Source organism: Pseudophryne corroboree, chromosome 1 (assembly GCF_028390025.1).
Source record: "Pseudophryne corroboree isolate aPseCor3 chromosome 1, aPseCor3.hap2, whole genome shotgun sequence".
Classification (NCBI taxonomy): domain Eukaryota; kingdom Metazoa; phylum Chordata; class Amphibia; order Anura; family Myobatrachidae; genus Pseudophryne; species Pseudophryne corroboree.
The window spans coordinates 354974447-354993187 of record NC_086444.1 but is presented as its reverse complement, the minus strand read 5'-3'; the positions used below and the strand labels follow the sequence as shown (position 1 = coordinate 354993187).

The following is an 18741-nucleotide window of genomic DNA, read 5'->3' as shown; positions in this document are numbered from 1 at the left end:
AGCAGTGTTCATTCCAGGAGTGGACAACTGGGAGGCAGATTATCTCATGTGTCAGGATTTTCATCCAGGAGAATGGGCTTTAAATCCAGAAGTGTTCCAGATGTTGATCCAGCGGTAGGGTTACCCACAGGTGAATCTAATGGCGTCTCGCCACAATCATCAAACACCCCAGTATGTGTCCCGAACAAGAGATCCAAAGGCAGTGGCAGTGGATATTCTCTCGATCGCGTGACCGTACAGCCTTGTGTATCTGTTTCCACCGTTTCCGCTGCTTCCTCCGTTGTTAAAGCGGATCAAACGAGAGTTCACGCCAGTCATATTAGTGGCGCCTCATTGGCCTCGGAGAGCGTGGTTCTCGGATCCCCGCGGGCTACTCGCAGACGATCATTGGTCGCTCCCGCTACGTCCGGACATGCTGCAACAGGGTCCGTTACTTTACCCCGGTTTAGCGCTACTGCGTTTGACGGGGTGGCTGTTGAAACCGCCCCCTTAAGACGAGAGGGCATTCCAGAATCTGTTATACCAACCATGTTACGTGCTAGAAAGCCAGTTACGGCAGCTCATTATCACAGGATTTGGCGTGCCTATATAGGGTGGTGTGAAGCTCGGAAGTTTCCAACCTCATCTTTCAAGTTATCCTGTCTTTTGCTATTTTTACAGACTGGGTTAGATGGAGGTCTACGTTTATCTACACTAAAGGTGCAGGTGTCTGCCTTGTCAATTTACTTTCAAAGGCGTTTGGCCCTTTTGCCAACAGTACACACTTTCCTACAAGGTGCCTCGGGTACAACCTCCATTTATACCACCTACAGCGCCATGGGACTTGAATCTGGTTTTAGATTTTTTACAGTCTTCAAATTTTGAACCCTTACAACAGGTGGATGTGAAGTTTCTCACTTGGAAAACCGGTTTTCTCCTAGCCTTAGCTTCAGCAAGGCGTGTTTCAGAATTGGGTGCCTTGTCATGCAAGCCACCGTATTTGGTGTTTCATGATGATAGAGCGGAACTTCAAACGAATCCAGCTTGCCTACCAAAGGTAGTATCTTCTTTTCTCTGACGTCCTAGTGGATGCTGGGAACTCCATAAGGACCATGGGGAATAGCGGCTCCGCAGGAGACTGGGCACAACTAAAGAAAGCTTTAGGTCACCTGGTGTGCACTGGCTCCTCCCACTATGACCCTCCTCCAAGCCTCAGTTAGATTTTGTGCCCGGCCGAGGTTGGATGCACACTAGGGGCTCTCCTGAGCTTCTAGAAAGAAAGTATAGAATTAGGTTTTTTATTTTCAGTGAGACCTGCTGGCAACAGGCTCACTGCAGCGAGGGACTAAGGGGAGAAGAAGCGAACCTGCCTGCTTGCAGCCAGCTTGGGCTTCTTAGGCTACTGGACACCATTAGCTCCAGAGGGATCGACCGCAGGCCCAGCCTTGGTGTTCGGTCCCGGAGCCGCGCCGCCGTCCCCCTTACAGAGCCAGAAGCAAGAAGAGATCCGGAAAATCGGCGGCAGAAGACATCAGTCTTCACCAAGGTAGCGCACAGCACTGCAGCTGTGCGCCATTGCTCCTCATACACACTTCACACTCCGGTCACTGAGGGTGCAGGGCGCTTGGGGGGGGCGCCCTGAGCAGCAATAAAAACACCTTGGCTGGCAAAAATACCACAATATATAGCCCCAGAGGCTATATATGTGGTAAATACCCCTGCCAGAATCCAGAAAAAAGCGGGAGAAAAGTCCGCGAAAAAGGGGCGGAGCTATCTCCCTCAGACACACTGGCGCCATTTTCTCTTCACAGTGCAGCTGGAAGAAAGCTCCCCAGGCTCTCCCCTGTAGTTTTCAGGCTCAAAGGGTTAAAAAGAGAGGGGGGGCACTAAATTTAGGCGCAATATTATATATACAAGCAGCTATTGGGGAAATTTCACTCAGTTATAGTGTTAATCCCCACATTATATAGCGCTCTGGTGTGTGCTGGCATACTCTCTCTCTGTCTCCCCAAAGGGCTTTGTGGGGTCCTGTCCTCAGTCAGAGCATTCCCTGTGTGTGTGCGGTGTGTCGGTACAGCTGTGTCGACATGTTTAATGAGGAGGCTTATATGGTGACGGAGCAGAGTGGATGGTTAGGTGAAAGGTATTAACCGACAGTGTCAACTCCTTACATAAAAGGGTGGATGACGTAACAGCTGTGGGACAGCCGGCTTCTCAGTCCGCGCCTGCCCAGGCGTCTCAAAGGCCATCAGGGGCTCAAAAACGCCCGCTCACTCAGATGGCAGACACAGATGTCGACACGGAGTCTGACTCCAGTGTCGACAAGGTTGAGACATATACACAATCCACTAGGAACATCCGTGACTTGATCCCGGCAATAAAAAAAAAATGTGTTACACATTTCTGACATTAACCTTCTAAAAAAGGGGTTTTTATGTTGGGGAGAAAAAGCAGGCAGTGTTTTGTTCCCCCATCAGATGAATGAATGAAGTGTGTGAAAAGCGTGGGTTCCCCCCGATAAGAAACTGGTAATTTCTAAAAAGTTACTGATGGCGTACCCTTTCCCGCCAGAGGATAAGTTACGCTGGGAGATATCCCCTAGGGTGGATAAGGCGCTCACACGGTTGTCAAAATAGGTGGCACTGCCGTTTTAGGAACGGCCACTTTGAAGGTACCTGTTGATAAAAAGCAGGAGGCTATCCTGAAGTCTGTATTTACACACTCAGGTACTAGACTGAGACCTGCAGATCGTGCTGCTGCAGCGTGGTCGGTGACCCTGTCAAACATAAGAACATATTAAAGACGTCGTTTTATATATGAGGGATGCACAGAGGGATATTTTGCCGGCTGGCATCCAAAATGAATGTAATGTCCATTCTGTCAGGAGGGTATTAGAGACCTGTCACTGGACAGGTGATGCTGACTTTAAAAGGCGCATAGAGATTCTGCCTTATAAGGGTGAGGAATTATTTGGGGATGGTCTCTGGGACCTCGTATCCACAGCAACAGCTGGGAAGAAATATTTTTACCTCAGGTTTCCTCACAGACTAAGAAAGCACTGTATTTTCTCTATCGTCCTAGTGGATGCTGGGGTTCCTGAAAGGACCATGGGGAATAGCGGCTCCGCAGGAGACAGGGCACAAAAAGTAAAGCTTTTTCCGATCAGGTGGTGTGCACTGGCTCCTCCCCCTATGACCCTCCTCCAGACTCCAGTTAGATTTTTGTGCCCGGCCGAGAAGGGTGCAATCTAGGTGGCTCTCCTAAAGAGCTGCTTAGAAAAAGTTTAGCTAGGTTTTTTATTTTACAGTGATTCCTGCTGGCAACAGGATCACTGCAGCGAGGGACTGAGGGGAGAAGGAGTCAACTCACCTGCGTGCAGGATGGATTGGCTTCTTGGCTACTGGACATCAAGCTCCAGAGGGACGATCACAGGTACAGCCTGGATGGTCACCGGAGCCGCGCCGCCGGCCCCCTTACAGATGCTGAAGTCAGAAGAAGTCCAGAATCGGCGGCTGAAGACTCCTGCAGTCTTCTAAAGGTAGCGCACAGCACTGCAGCTGTGCGCCATTTTCCTCTCAGCACACTTCACACGGCAGTCACTGAGGGTGCAGGGCGCTGGGAGGGGGGCGCCCTGGGAGGCAAATGAGTACCTATAAAGGCTAAAAATACCTCACATATAGCCCTAGAGGCTATATGGAGATATTTAACCCCTGCCTAATTTTTCTAAATAGCGGGAGACGAGCCCGCCGGAAAAGGGGCGGGGCCTATCTCCTCAGCACACGGCGCCATTTCCTCTCACAGCTCCGCTGGTCAGGACGGCTCCCAAGTCTCTCCCCTGCACTGCACTACAGAAACAGGGTAAAACAGAGAGGGGGGGGCACATTTATGGCGATATTTTGATATAACAAAGCAGCTATAAGGGAGCACTTATTATAAGGCTATCCCTGATATATATATAGCGCTTTTTGGTGTGTGCTGGCAAACTCTCCCTCTGTCTCCCCAAAGGGCTAGTGGGTCCTGTCTTCATTAGGAGCATTCCCTGTGTGTCTGCTGTGTGTCGGTACGTGTGTGTCGACATGTATGAGGACGATATTGGTGTGGAGGCGGAGCAATTGCCAAATATGAGGATGTCACCCCCTAGGGAGTCGACACCAGAATGGATGCCTTTATTTATGGAACTACGGGATAGTGTCAACACGCTAAAGCAGTCGTTTGACGACATGAGACGGCCGGACAATCAATTAGTGCCTGTCCAGGCGACTCAAACACCGTCAGGGGCTGTGAAACGCCCTTTGCCTCAGTCGGTCGACACAGACCCAGACACAGGCGATGACTCCAGTGGTGACGGTGACGAATCAACCGTATTTTCCAGTAGGGCCACACGTTATATGATTTTGGCAATGAAGGAGGCGTTACATTTAGCTGATACTACAGGTACCACTAAACAGGGTATTATGTGGGGTATGAAAAAACTACCTATAGTTTTTCCTGAATCAGAAGAACTAAATGACGTGTGTAATGAAGCGTGGGTTGCCCCTGATAAAAAGCTGATAATTTCAAAGAAATTATTGGCATTATACCCTTTCCCGCCAGAGGTTAGGGAGCGCTGGGAAACACCTCCTAGGGTGGACAAGGCGCTAACACGCTTATCTAAACAAGTGGCGTTACCCTCTCCTGAGACGGCCGCACTTAAAGATCCATCAGATAGGAGGATGGAAAATATCCAAAAAAGTATATACACACATGCAGGTGTTATACTACGACCAGCTGTAGCGACTGCCTGGATGGGCAGTGCGGGGGTAGTTTGGTCAGAGTCCCTGATTGAAAATATTGATACCCTGGACAGGGACAATATTTTACTGTCGTTAGAACAAATAAAGGATGCATTTCTTTATATGCGTGATGCACAGAGGGATATATGCACACTGGCATCACGGGTAAGTGCTATGTCCATTTCGGCCAGAACAAAACGGCATATGGAAGTTTTGCCGTATAAAGGGGAGGAGTTATTTGGAGTCGGTCTATCAGATTTGGTGGCCACGGCTACAGCCGGGAAATCCACCTTTCTACCTCAAGTCACTCCCCAACAGAAAAAGGCACCGACTTTTCAACCGCAGCCCTTTCGTTCCTTTAAAAATAAGAGAGCAAAGGGCTATTCATATCTGCCACGAGGCAAAGGTCGAGGGAAGAGACAGCAACACGCAGCTCCTTCCCAGGATCAGAAGCCCTCCCCGGCTTCTACAAAAGCCTCAGCATGACGCTGGGGCTTCTCAAGCGGACTCGGGGACGGTGGGGGGTCGTCTCAAAAATTACAGCGCGCAGTGGGCTCACTCGCAAGTAGATCCCTGGATCCTGCAGATAATATCTCAGGGATACAGGTTGGAATTAGAGACAGATCCACCTCGCCGTTTCCTGAAGTCTGCTTTACCAACGTCCCCCTCCGAAAGGGAGACGGTGTTGGAAGCCATTCACAAGCTGTACTCTCAGCAGGTGATAGTCAAGGTACCTCTTCTGCAACAAGGGAAGGGGTATTATTCCACTCTTTTTGTGGTACCGAAGCCGGATGGCTCGGTAAGGCCTATTCTAAATCTGAAGTCCTTGAACCTGTACATAAAGAAGTTCAAGTTCAAAATGGAGTCACTCAGAGCAGTGATAGCGAACCTGGAAGAGGGGGACTTTATGGTATCCTTGGACATCAAGGATGCGTATCTCCACGTTCCAATTTACCCCTCACACCAGGGGTACCTCAGGTTCGTTGTACAAAACTGTCACTATCAGTTTCAGACGCTGCCGTTCGGATTGTCCACGGCACCTCGGATCTTTACAAAGGTAATGGCCGAGATGATGATTCTTCTTCGAAGAAAAGGCGTATTAATTATCCCATACTTGGACGATCTCCTAATAAGGGCGAGGTCCAGAGAACAGCTAGAGATGGGATTAGCACTGTCTCAAGAAGTGCTAAAACAGCACGGGTGGATTCTGAATATTCCAAAATCCCAGTTAATGCCGACAACTCGTCTGCTGTTCCTAGGGATGATTCTGGACACGGTTCAGAAAAAGGTTTTTCTCCCGGAGGAAAAAGCCAAGGAGTTATCCGAGCTTGTCAGGAACCTCCTAAAACCAGGAAAGGTGTCTGTACATCAATGCACAAGAGTCCTGGGAAAAATGGTGGCTTCTTACGAAGCAATTCCATTCGGCAGATTCCACGCAAGAATTTTCCAAAGGGATCTGTTGGACAAATGGTCAGGGTCGCATCTTCAGATGCACCTGCGGATAACCCTGTCTCCAAGGACAAGGGTGTCTCTTCTGTGGTGGTTGCAGAGTGCTCATCTATTGGAGGGCCGCAGATTCGGCATACAGGATTGGATCCTGGTGACCACGGACGCCAGCCTGAGAGGCTGGGGAGCAGTCACACAAGGAAGAAACTTCCAGGGAGTATGGACGAGCCTGGAAACGTCTCTTCACATAAACATTCTGGAACTAAGAGCAATATACAATGCTCTAAGCCAGGCAGAACCTCTGCTTCAGGGAAAACCGGTGTTGATCCAGTCGGACAACATCACGGCAGTCGCCCATGTGAACAGACAGGGCGGCACAAGAAGCAGGAGTGCAATGGCAGAAGCTGCAAGGATTCTTCGCTGGGCAGAGAATCATGTGATAGCACTGTCAGCAGTGTTCATCCCGGGAGTGGACAACTGGGAAGCAGACTTCCTCAGCAGACACGATCTTCACCCGGGAGAGTGGGGACTTCATCCAGAAGTCTTCCACATGCTGGTAACCCGTTGGGAAAGACCAATGGTGGACATGATGGCGTCTCGCCTCAACAAAAAACTGGACAGGTATTGCGCCAGGTCAAGAGATCCGCAGGCAATAGCTGTGGACGCGCTGGTAACGCCTTGGGTGTACCAGTCGGTGTATGTGTTTCCTCCTCTGCCTCTCATACCAAAAGTATTGAGAATTATACGGCAAAGAGGCGTAAGAACGATACTAGTGGTTCCGGATTGGCCAAGAAGGACTTGGTACCCGGAACTTCAAGAGATGATCACGGAAGATCCGTGGCCTCTACCTCTAAGGAGGGACTTGCTTCAGCAGGGTCCCTGTCTGTTTCAAGACTTACCGCGGCTGCGTTTGACGGCATGGCGGTTGAACGCCGGATCCTAAAGGAAAAAGGCATGCCGGAAGAAGTCATTCCTACTTTGATTAAAGCAAGGAAGGAAGTAACCGTGCAACATTATCACCGAATTTGGCGAAAATATGTTGCGTGGTGCGAAGATCGGAGTGCTCCGACGGAGGAATTTCAACTGGGTCGATTCCTACATTTCCTGCAATCAGGATTGTCAATGGGTCTCAATTTGGGATCTATTAAGGTTCAAATTTCGGCCCTGTCGATTTTCTTTCAAAAAGAATTGGCTTCAGTCCCTGAAGTCCAGACCTTTGTTAAGGGAGTGCTGCATATACAGCCTCCTGTGGTGCCTCCGGTGGCACCGTGGGATCTCAATGTGGTTTTGGACTTCCTAAAATCTCATTGGTTTGAACCACTAAAAAAGGTGGATTTGAAATATCTCACATGGAAAGTGACCATGCTTCTAGCCCTGGCTTCTGCCAGGAGAGTGTCAGAATTGGCAGCTTTATCTTACAAAAGCCCATATCTGATTTTCCATTCGGACAGGGCAGAACTGCGGACTCGTCCGCATTTTCTCCCTAAGGTGGTATCAGCATTTCATCTGAACCAACCTATTGTAGTGCCTGCGGCTACAAGTGACTTGGAGGACTCCAAGTTACTGGACGTTGTCAGAGCATTAAAAATATATATTGCAAGGACAGCTGGAGTCAGAAAATCTGACTCGTTGTTTATATTGTATGCACCCAACAAGATGGGTGCTCCTGCGTCTAAGCAGACGATTGCTCGTTGGATCTGTAGCACAATCCAACTTGCACATTCTGTGGCAGGCCTGCCACAGCCTAAATCTGTAAAGGCCCACTCCACAAGGAAGGTGGGCTCATCTTGGGCGGCTGCCCGAGGGGTCTCGGCATTACAACTTTGCCGAGCAGCTACGTGGTCAGGGGAGAACACGTTTGTAAAATTTTACAAATTTGATACTCTGGCTAAGGAGGACCTGGAGTTCTCTCATTCGGTGCTGCAGAGTCATCCGCACTCTCCCGCCCGTTTGGGAGCTTTGGTATAATCCCCATGGTCCTTTCAGGAACCCCAGCATCCACTAGGACGATAGAGAAAATAAGATTTTACTTACCGATAAATCTATTTCTCGGAGTCCGTAGTGGATGCTGGGCGCCCATCCCAAGTGCGGATTATCTGCATAAATTGTACATAGTTATTGTTAACTAATTCGGGTTATTGTTGAAGGAAGCCATCTTTCAGAGGCTCCACTGTTATCATACTGTTAACTGGGTTTAGATCACAAGTTGTACGGTGTGATTGGTGTGGCTGGTATGAGTCTTACCCGGGATTCAAAATCCTCCCTTATTGTGTACGCTCGTCCGGGCACAGTACCTAACTGGAGTCTGGAGGAGGGTCATAGGGGGAGGAGCCAGTGCACACCACCTGATCGGAAAAAGCTTTACTTTTTGTGCCCTGTCTCCTGCGGAGCCGCTATTCCCCATGGTCCTTTCAGGAACCCCAGCATCCACTACGGACTCCGAGAAATAGATTTATCGGTAAGTAAAATCTTATTATCAGGTACAGTCCTTTCGGCTTCAGAAAAGCAAGCGGGTCAAAGGCGCTTCCTTTCTGTACAGAGACATGGGAAGAGGGAAAAAGCTGCACCAGTCAGCCTGTTCCCAGAATCAAAATTCTTCTCTCGCTTCCTCTGAGTCCACAGCATGACGCGGGGGCTCCACAGGTGTAGCCAGGTACGGTGGGGGGCCGTCTCAAAAATTTCAGCGATCAGTGGGCTCGCTCACAGGTGGATTCCTGTTTCATTCAAGTAGTATTTCAGGGGTACAAGCTGGAATTCGAGATGTCTCCCCCCCGCCGTTTCCTCAAATATGCCTTGCCGACAACTCCCTCAGGCAGGGAGGCTGCGCTAGAGGCAATTAATAAGCTGTATTCCCAGCAGGTAATACTCAAGGTGCCCCTACTTCAACAAGGACGGGGTTACTATTCCACACGGTTTGGGGTACCGAAACCGCATGGTTCGGTGTGACCCATTTTATATTTAAAATCCTTGAACACATACATAAAAAAATTCAAGTTCAAGATGGAATCGCTCAGGGCGGTTATTGCAAGCCTGGACGAGGGGGATTACATGGGATCCCGGGACATCAAGGATGCTTACCTGCATGTCCCCATTTACCATCCTCGCCAGGAGTACCTCAGATTTGTGGTACAGGATTACCATTACCAAGTCCAGACACTGCCGTTTGGACTGTACATGGCACCGAGGGTGTTTACCAAGGTAATGGCCGAAATGATGATACTCCTTCGAAAAAAGGGAGTTTTAATTATCCCGTACTTGGACAATCTCCTTATAAGGGCAAGGTCCAAGGAGCAGTTGCTAGTCGGGGTAGCACTATTTTGGAAAGTGCTACAACAGCACGGTTGGATTCTATACAGTCCAAAGTCACAGCTGGTTCCTACGACACGTCTACTGTTCCTGGGGATGGTTCTGGACACAGAACAGAAATAAGTGTTTCTCCCGGAGGAGAAAGCCAAGGAGCTGTCATCTCTAGTCAGAGACCTCCTGAAGCCAAAACAGGTATCGGTGCATCATTGCACGCGAGTCCTAGGAAAAATGGTAGCTTCCTACGAAGCAATCCCATCCGGTAGGTTCCATGCAAGAACTTTTCAGTGGGACCTGTTGGACAAGTGGTCCGGATCACATCTTCAGATGCATCGGCTGATAACCCTGTCTTCAAGGACCAGGGTATCTCTACTGTGGTGGCTGCAGAGTGCCCATCTTCAAGAGGGCCGCAGGTTCGGCATACAGGACTAGGTCCTAGTGACCATGGATGCCAGCCTTTGAGGCTGGGGGGCAGTCACACAGGGAAGAAACTTCCAGGGACTTTGGTCAAGTCAGGTGACTTCCCTACACATAAATATTCTGGAACTGAGGGCCATTTACAATGCCCTGAGTCAGGCAAGGCCTCTGCTTCAAAACCAGCCGGTACTGATCCAATCAGACAACATCACGGCAGTCGCCCATGTAAACCAACGGGGCGGCACAAGAAGCAGGATGGCGATGGCAGAAGCCACAAGGATTCTCCGATGGGCGGAAAATCATGTGTTAACACTGTCAGCAGTGTTCATTCCCGGAGTGGACGACTGGGAAGAAGATCTTCTCAGCAGACACGACCTCCACCCGGGAGAGTGGGGATTTCATCCAGAAGTCTTCCAATAGGATTGTACACCATTGGGAAAGGCCACAGGTGGACACGATGGCGTCCCGCCTCAACAAAAAGCTATAAAAGATATTGCGCCAGGTCAAGGGACCCTCAGGCGATAGCTGTGGACGCTCTGGTAACACCGTGGGTGTACCAGTCGGTTTATGTGTTCCCCCCTCTGCCTCTCATACAAAAGGTACTGAGAATAATAGGAAGGCGAGGAGTAAGAACGATACTCGTGGTTCCGGATTGGCCAAGAAGAGCTTGGTACCCAGAACTTCAAGAAATTATATCAGAGGACCCATGGCCTCTGCCGCTCAGACAGGACCTGCGGCAGCAGGGGCCCTGTCTGTTCCAAGACTTACCGCGGCTACGTTTTGACGGCATGGCGGTTTAACGCCGGATCCTAAAGGAAAAGGGCATTCCGGAGGAAGTCATTCCTACGCTGATTCAAGCCAGGAAAGATGTAACTGCAAAACATTATCACCGCATATGGCGAAAATATGTTGCTTGGTGTGAGGCCAAAAAAGGCCCCAACAGAGGAATTTCAACTAGGTCGATTTCTGCATTTCCTACAAGCAGGAGTGTCTATGGGCCTAAAATTAGGCTCCATTAAGGTACAGATCTCGGCTCTGTCGATTTTCTTCCAGAAAGAACTAGCTTCAGTACCTGAAGTTCAGACATTGTAAAAGGAGTGCTGCATATTCAGCCCCCGGTTGTGCCTCCAGTGGCACCTTGGGTTCTCAACGTGGTGTTGAGTTTCTTAAAATCACATTGGTGTGAGCCACTAAAAACCGTGGATCTAAAATATCTTACGCGGAAAGTGGTCATGTTATTGGCCTTGGCTTCGGCCAGGCGTGTATCAGAATTGGCAGCTTTGTCATATAAAAGTCCTTATCTGATTTTCCATATGGATAGGGCAGAATTGAGGACTCGTCCCCAGTTTCTCCCTAAGGTGGTATCAGCTTTTCACTTGAACCAACCTATTGTAGTGCCTGCGGCTACTAGGGACTTGGAGGATTCCAGGTTACTGGACGTAGTCAGGGCCTTGAAAAAATTATGTTTCCAGGACGGCTAGAGTCAGGAGAACTGACTCGCTGTTTATCCTGTATGCACCCAGCAAACTGGGTGCTCCTGCTTCTAAGCAGACTATTGCTTGCTGGATTTGTAGCACAATTCAGCAGGCGCATTCTGCGGCTGGACTACCGCAGCCAAAATCTGTAAAAGCCCATTCCACAAGGAAGGTGGGCTCATCTTGGGCAGCTGCCCGAGGGGTCTCGGCTTTCCAACTTTGCCGAGCTGCAACTTGGTCAGGGGCAAACACGTTTGCTAAATTCTACAAAATTGATACCCTGGCTGAGGAGGACCTGGAGTTCTCTCATTCGGTGCTGCAGAGTCATCCGCACTCTCCCGCCCGTTTGGGAGCTTTGGTATAATCCCCATGGTCCTTACGGAGTTCCCAGCATCCACTAGGACGTCAGAGAAAATAAGATTTTACTCACCGGTAAATCTATTTCTCGTAGTCCGTAGTGGATGCTGGGCGCCCATCCCAAGTGCGGATTGTCTGCAATACTTGTATATAGTTATTGCCTAACTAAAGGGTTATTGTTGAGCCATCTGTTGAGAGGCTCAGTTATATTCATACTGTTAACTGGGTATAGTATCACGAGTTATACGGTGTGATTGGTGTGGCTGGTATGAGTCTTACCCGGGATTCAAAATCCTTCCTTATTATGTCAGCTCGTCCGGGCACAGTGTCCTAACTGAGGCTTGGAGGAGGGTCATAGTGGGAGGAGCCAGTGCACACCAGGTGACCTAAAGCTTTCTTTAGTTGTGCCCAGTCTCCTGCGGAGCCGCTATTCCCCATGGTCCTTACGGAGTTCCCAGCATCCACTACGGACTACGAGAAATAGATTTACCGGTGAGTAAAATCTTATTTTCCCATCAATCAACCAATTGTAGTTCCGGTATTATCAGAAGGTGCAGGAACTCCATGTAGCCCGAACATCAACAGTACGTAAAACGGATACATTGTTTGTTCTCTATGATGCAGTCAAGATGGGTTGGCCAGCTTCCAAGCAGACCTTGTCCAGATGGATTAAGCTGACCATACGTCAGGCGTACCGTCATGTTCGGCTACAACCACCTACATCAGTTTCAGCTCATTCCACACGTTCTGTGGGAACTTCATGGGCAGCAGGTCGTGGAGCTTCTACGACGCAACTTTGTCGTGCTACTACATAGTCATCAGTGCACGGTGTGCTTTTACAAGTTTTTATACGTTTGCAGCATCAGCATCTTGCTTTGGCCGTCTAGTGTTACAGGTGCCAAACAGCTCTCCCACCCAAGGGGGAAACTTTGGTATGTCCCAAGAGTACTCCAGTGACCCTTAGTGGATGAAAAAGAAAATAGGATTTTGGTACTTACCAGATAAATCCTTTTCTTTGAATACAGAGGGGGCACTGGACGCCCACCCAGAGCTGTTGTTACCTGTCTTGTGGTAAGTTCAGTGGATCTTATGGTAACACATTCTCACCAACTTGTTCAAATGTTCAGGTGATAGCTATTATTGTGCCAACTGTTTAGTTGTCCATTACGTTATGTGTCAACTTTATCGTTGTCCGTTATGTTATAATGTTATATGTAATTCTCTATTGTTCATCTTCTCTATCGCTCCTGTTCGGCTCAGTAAAAAAAACTGAGGTATCTTGGGAGTATGGAGGGGTGGAGAGTTACTAATTTAAATATTTAAATGTGCCTATCCTGCTAACGCCCCATCCATATCCCAAGAGTACTCCATTGACCCCTACTGGATGAAAAAGAAATAAGCTGAACTCCAAGGTCAAGGTATGTCAGTGTCAGTTCACATTATCTTACGCTTTTTGATCGACAGTGGGCTCCTAAGAAGATGTGGTGGACACCCACGAGTGGGAATAGCCCTGGCGCAGCAGTCGGCATTCTCGGCAGTCGGGATCCTTGGTGTCGGTATTCTTACCGCTTGGATCCCGACAGCCGGGATATTAACTACAACCCATTATAAGCTCCCATGAATGGATAAGAACAGGACAGATGCCTCAAGAGAGGTTGGCAGCAGTCATGTGGATGTTAAATCTCATCATTTCTCTATCGTCCTAAGTGGATGCTGGGGTTCCTGAAAGGACCATGGGGAATAGCGGCTCCGCAGGAGACAGGGCACAAAAAAGTAAAGCTTTTACCAGATCAGGTGGTGTGCACTGGCTCCTCCCCCTATGACCCTCCTCCAGACTCCAGTTAGATTTTGTGCCCGAACGAGAAGGGTGCAATCTAGGTGGCTCTCCTAAAGAGCTGCTTAGAGAAAGTTTAGCTTAGGTTTTTTACTTTACAGTGAGTCCTGCTGGCAACAGGATCACTGCAACGAGGGACTTAGGGGAGAAGTAGTGAACTCACCTGCGTGCAGAGTGGATTTGCTGCTTGGCTACTGGACACTAGCTCCAGAGGGACGATCACAGGTACAGCCTGGATGGTCACCGGAGCCGCGCCGCCGGCCCCCTTGCAGACGCTGAAGAGAGAAGAGGTCCAAAATCGGCGGCTGAAGACTCCTGAGTCTTCATAAAGGTAGCGCACAGCACTGCAGCTGTGCGCCATTTTCCTCTCAGCACACTTCACACAACAGTCACTGAGGGTGCAGAGCGCTGGGGGGGGCGCTCTGAGAGGCAAATAAAAACCTTATTAGAGGCAAAAAATACCTCACATATAGCCCACAGAGGCTATATGGAGATATTTAACCCCTGCCTAACTTCAAAAATAGCGGGAGACGAGCCCGCCGAAAAAGGGGCGGGGCCTATCTCCTCAGCACACAGCGCCATTTTCTCTCACAGAAAAGCTGGAGAGAAGGCTCCCAGGCTCTCCCCTGCACTGCACTACAGAAACAGGGTTAAAACAGAGAGGGGGGGCACTGATTTTGGCGATATTGTATATATATAAAAGATGCTATAAGGGAGAAACACTTATATAAGGTTGTCCCTATATAATTATAGCGTTTTTGGTGTGTGCTGGCAGACTCTCCCTCTGTCTCCCCAAAGGGCTAGTGGGTCCTGTCCTCTGTCAGAGCATTCCCGGTGTGTGTGCTGTGTGTCGGTACGTGTGTGTCGACATGTATGAGGACGATGTTGGTGAGGAGGCGGAGAAATTGCCTGTAATGGTGATGTCACTCTCTAGGGAGTCGACACCGGAATGGATGGCTTATTTAGAGAATTACGTGAGAATGTCAACACGCTGCAAGGTCGGTTGACGACATGAGACGGCCGACAATCTATTAGGACCGGTCCAGGCGTCTCAGAAACACCGTCAGGGGTTTTGAAAAAACGCCCATTTACCTCAGTCGGTCGACACAGACACAGACACGGACACTGAATACAGTGTCGACGGTGAATAAACAAACGTATTTCTCATTAGGGCCACACGTTAAGGGCAATGAAGGAGGTGTTACGTGTTTCTGATACTACAAGTACCACAAGAAAGGGTATTATGTGGGAGTGAAAAAACTACCTGTAGTTTTTCCTGAATCAGATAAAATAAAATGAAGTGTGTGATGATGCGTAGGGTTACCCCGATAGCAAATATTGGCGTTATACCCTTTCCCGCCAGAAATTAGGGTACGTTGGGAAACACCCCTTAGGGTGATAAGGCGCTCACACGCTTATCAAGTGGCGTTACCGTCTCCAGATACGGCCGCCCTCAAGGAGCCAGCTGATAGGAAGCTGGAAAAATATCCTAAAAAGTATATACACACATACGGTGGTTATACTGCGACCAGCGATCGCCATCAGCCTGGAGATGCAGTGCTGGGTTGGCTTGGTCGGATTCCCTGACTGAAAATAGTTTATTCATGTACAGCATTTAATAGGATGCATTCTATATATATGTATGTGAGATGCACAGAGGGATATTTGCTCTCTGGCATCAAGATAAGTGCGTTGTCCATATCTCCCAGAAGATGTCAGGGACACGACAGTGGTCAGGTGATACAGATCCCATACGGCAGATGGAAGTATTGCTGTATAAAGGGAAGGAGTTATTTGGGGGTCGGTCCATCGGACCTGGGGACCACAGCAACAGCTGGGAAATCCAACCTTTTTACCCCAAGTTACATCTCAGCTAAAAAAGACACCGTCTTTTCAGCCTCAATCTTTCCTTTCCCATGAGGGCATGCAGGCAAAAGGCCAGTCATATCTGCCCAGACATAGAGGTAAGGGAAGTAGACTGCAGCAGGCAGCCCTTTCCCAGGAAAAGAAGCCCTCCACCGCGTCTGCCAAGTCCTCAGCATGACGCTGGGGCCGTGCAAGCGGACTCAAGGTGGGGGGGTAGTCTCAAGAGTCTCAGGGCGCAGTGGGATCACTCGCAAGTTGACCCCTAGATCGTACGAGTATTATCCCAGGGGTAAAGATTGGAGAGTCGAGACATCTTCTCCTCGCAGGTTCCTGAAGTCTGCTTTACCAACGGCTCCCTCCGACAGGGAGGCAGCATTGGAAACAATTCACAAGCTGTATATCCAGCAGGTGATAATCAAAGTACCCATCCTACGACAAGGAAAAGGGTATTATTTTTCCACACTATATTGTGGTACTGAAGCCAGACGGCTTGGTGACACATAGTCTAAATCTAAAATGTTTTGAACACTTACATAAAAGGTTCAAATCGAGATAAAGTCACTCAGAGCAGTGATAGCGAACCGGAAAAAAGGGGACTATATGGTGTCCCTGGACATCAAGGATTACCTCCATGTCCAAATTTTGTCCTTCTCATCAAGGGTACCTCTGGTTCGTGGTACAGAACTGTCAATATCAGTTTCAGACGATGCCGTTTGAATTATCCACGGCACCCCGGGCCTTTTTACCAAGGTAATGGCCGAAAAGATGTTTCTTCAAAGAAAAAAGGCATCTAAATTATCCCTTACTTGCACGACCTAAAAAGGGCAAGTTCCAGAGAACAGTTGGAGGTCGGAAGAGCACTATCTAAAGTAGTTCTTCGACGGCACGACTGGATTCTAAATATTCCAAGAATCGCAGCTGTTTTCCGACGATACGTCTGCTGTTCCTAGGGATGATTCTGGACACGGTTCAGAAAAAGGTTTTTCTTCCCGAGGAAAAAGCCAAGGAGTTATCCGACCTGTCAGGAACCTCCTAAAACCAGGAAAGGTGTCTGTACATCAATGCACAAGAGTCCTGGGAAAAATGGTGGCTTTTTACGAAGCAATTCCATTCGGCAGATTCCATGCAAGAATTTTCCAAAGGGATCTGTTGGACAAATGGTCAGGGTCGCATCCTCAGATGCACCTGCGAATAACCCTGTCGCCAAGGACAAGGGTATATCTTCTGTGGTGGTTGCAAAAGGCTCATCTATTGGAGGGCCGCAGATTCGGCATACAGGATTTGATCCTGGTGACCACGGACGCCAGCCTGAGAGGTTGGGGAGCAGTCACACAAGGAAGAAACTTCCAGGGGGTATGGACGAACCTGAAAAAGTCTCTTCACATAAACATTCTGGTACTAAGAGCAATCTAAAATGCTCTAAGCCAGGCGGAACCACTCCTGCAAGGAAAACCGGTGTTGATTCAGTCGGACAACATCACGGCGGTCGCCCATGTAAACAGACAGGGCGGCACAAGAAGCAGGAGTGCAATGGCAGAAGCTGCCAAGATTCTTCGCTGGGCGGAGAATCACGTAATAGCACTGTCAGCAGTGTTCTTCCCGGGCGTGGACAACTGGGAAGCAGACTTCCTCAGCAGACACGATATTCACCCGGGAGAGGGGGGTCTTCATCCAGAAGTCTTCCACATGCTAGTAAACTGTTGGGAAAGACCAATGGTAGACATGATGGCGTCTCGCCTCAACAAGAAACTGGACAAGTATTGCGCCAGGTCAAGAGATCCACAGGCAATAGCTGTGGACGCACTGGTAACACCTTGGGTGTACAAATCAGTATATGTGTTTCCTCCTCTGCCTCTCATACCAAAGGTATTGAAGATTATACGGTGAGGAGGAGTAAGAACAATACTAGTGGCTCCGGATTGGCCAAGAAGGACTTGGTACCCGGAACTTCAAGAGTTGGTCACGGACGACCCGTGCCCTCTACTTCTGAGAAGGGACCTGCTACAACAGGGTCCCTGTCTCTTTCAAGACTTACCGCGGCTGCGTTTGACGGCATGGCGGTTGAACGCCAGATCCTAAAAGGGAAAGGCATTCCAGAAGAAGTCATTCCTACCTTGATTAAGGCAAGGAAGGAAGTCACCGCGAAACATTATCACCGCATTTGGCGAAAATATGTCGCGTGGTGCGAGGATCGGAGTGTTCCGACGGAGGAATTTCAACTGGGTCGTTTCCTACATTTCCTACAATCAGGATTGTCTATGGGTCTCAAATTGAGATCTATTAAGGTTCAAATTTCGGCCCTGTCAATATTCTTCCAAAAAGAATTGGCCTCAGTTCCTGAGGTACAGACTTTTGTTAAAGGAGTACTGCATATACAGCCTCCTGTGGTGCCTCCGGTGGCACCGTGGGATCTAAATGTAGTTTTAGATTTCCTCAAATCCCATTGGTTTGAACCATTGAAAAAGGTGGATTTTAAATATCTCACATGGAAAGTGACTATGTTACTGGCCCTGGCTTCCGCCAGGAGAGTATCTGAATTGGCGGCTTTATCTTATAAAAGCCCTTATCTAATCTTCCATTCGGATAGGGCAGAACTGAGGACTCGTCCGCATTTTCTCCCTAAGGTGGTATCAGCGTTTCACCTGAACCAACCTATTGTGGTGCCTGCGGCCACTGGCGACTTGGAGGACTCCAAGTTGTTGGACGTTGTCAGAGCCTTAAAAATATACATTTCAAGGACGGCTGAAGTCAGAAAATCTGACTCGCTGTTGATACTATATGCACCCAACAAGTTGGGTGCCCCTGCTTCTAAGCAGACGATTGCTCGTTGGATTTGTAACACAATTCAACTTGCTCATTCTGTGGCAGGCCTGCCACAGCCTAAATCTGTTAAGGCCCATTCCACAAGGAAGGTGGGCTCATCTTGGGCGGCTGCCCGAGGGGTCTCGGCATTACAATTCTGCCGAGCAGCTACGTGGTCGGGGGAAAACACGTTTGTAAAATTCTACAAATTTGATACCCTGGCAAAAGAGGACTTGGAATTCTCTCATTCGGTGCTGCAGAGTCATCCGCACTCTCCCGCCCGTTTGGGAGCTTTGGTATAATCCCCATGGTCCTTTCAGGAACCCCAGCATCCACTTAGGACGATAGAGAAAATAAGAATTTACTTACCGATAATTCTATTTCTCGGAGTCCGTAGTGGATGCTGGGCGCCCATCCCAAGTGCGGATTATCTGCAATACTGTACATAGTTATTGTTAACAAATTCGGGTTATATTGTTAAGGAGCCATC

The 18741-nt window shown here is 48.9% G+C and overlaps 1 protein-coding gene across 4 annotated transcripts in view; it reads left to right on the top strand.

Moving 5' to 3' along the window:
• Positions 1-18741, top strand: part of LOC135070418 (septin-2A) — a 286079-nt gene that overhangs the window by 222444 nt on the left and 44894 nt on the right. The gene's annotated exons all lie outside the window — the stretch shown is intronic.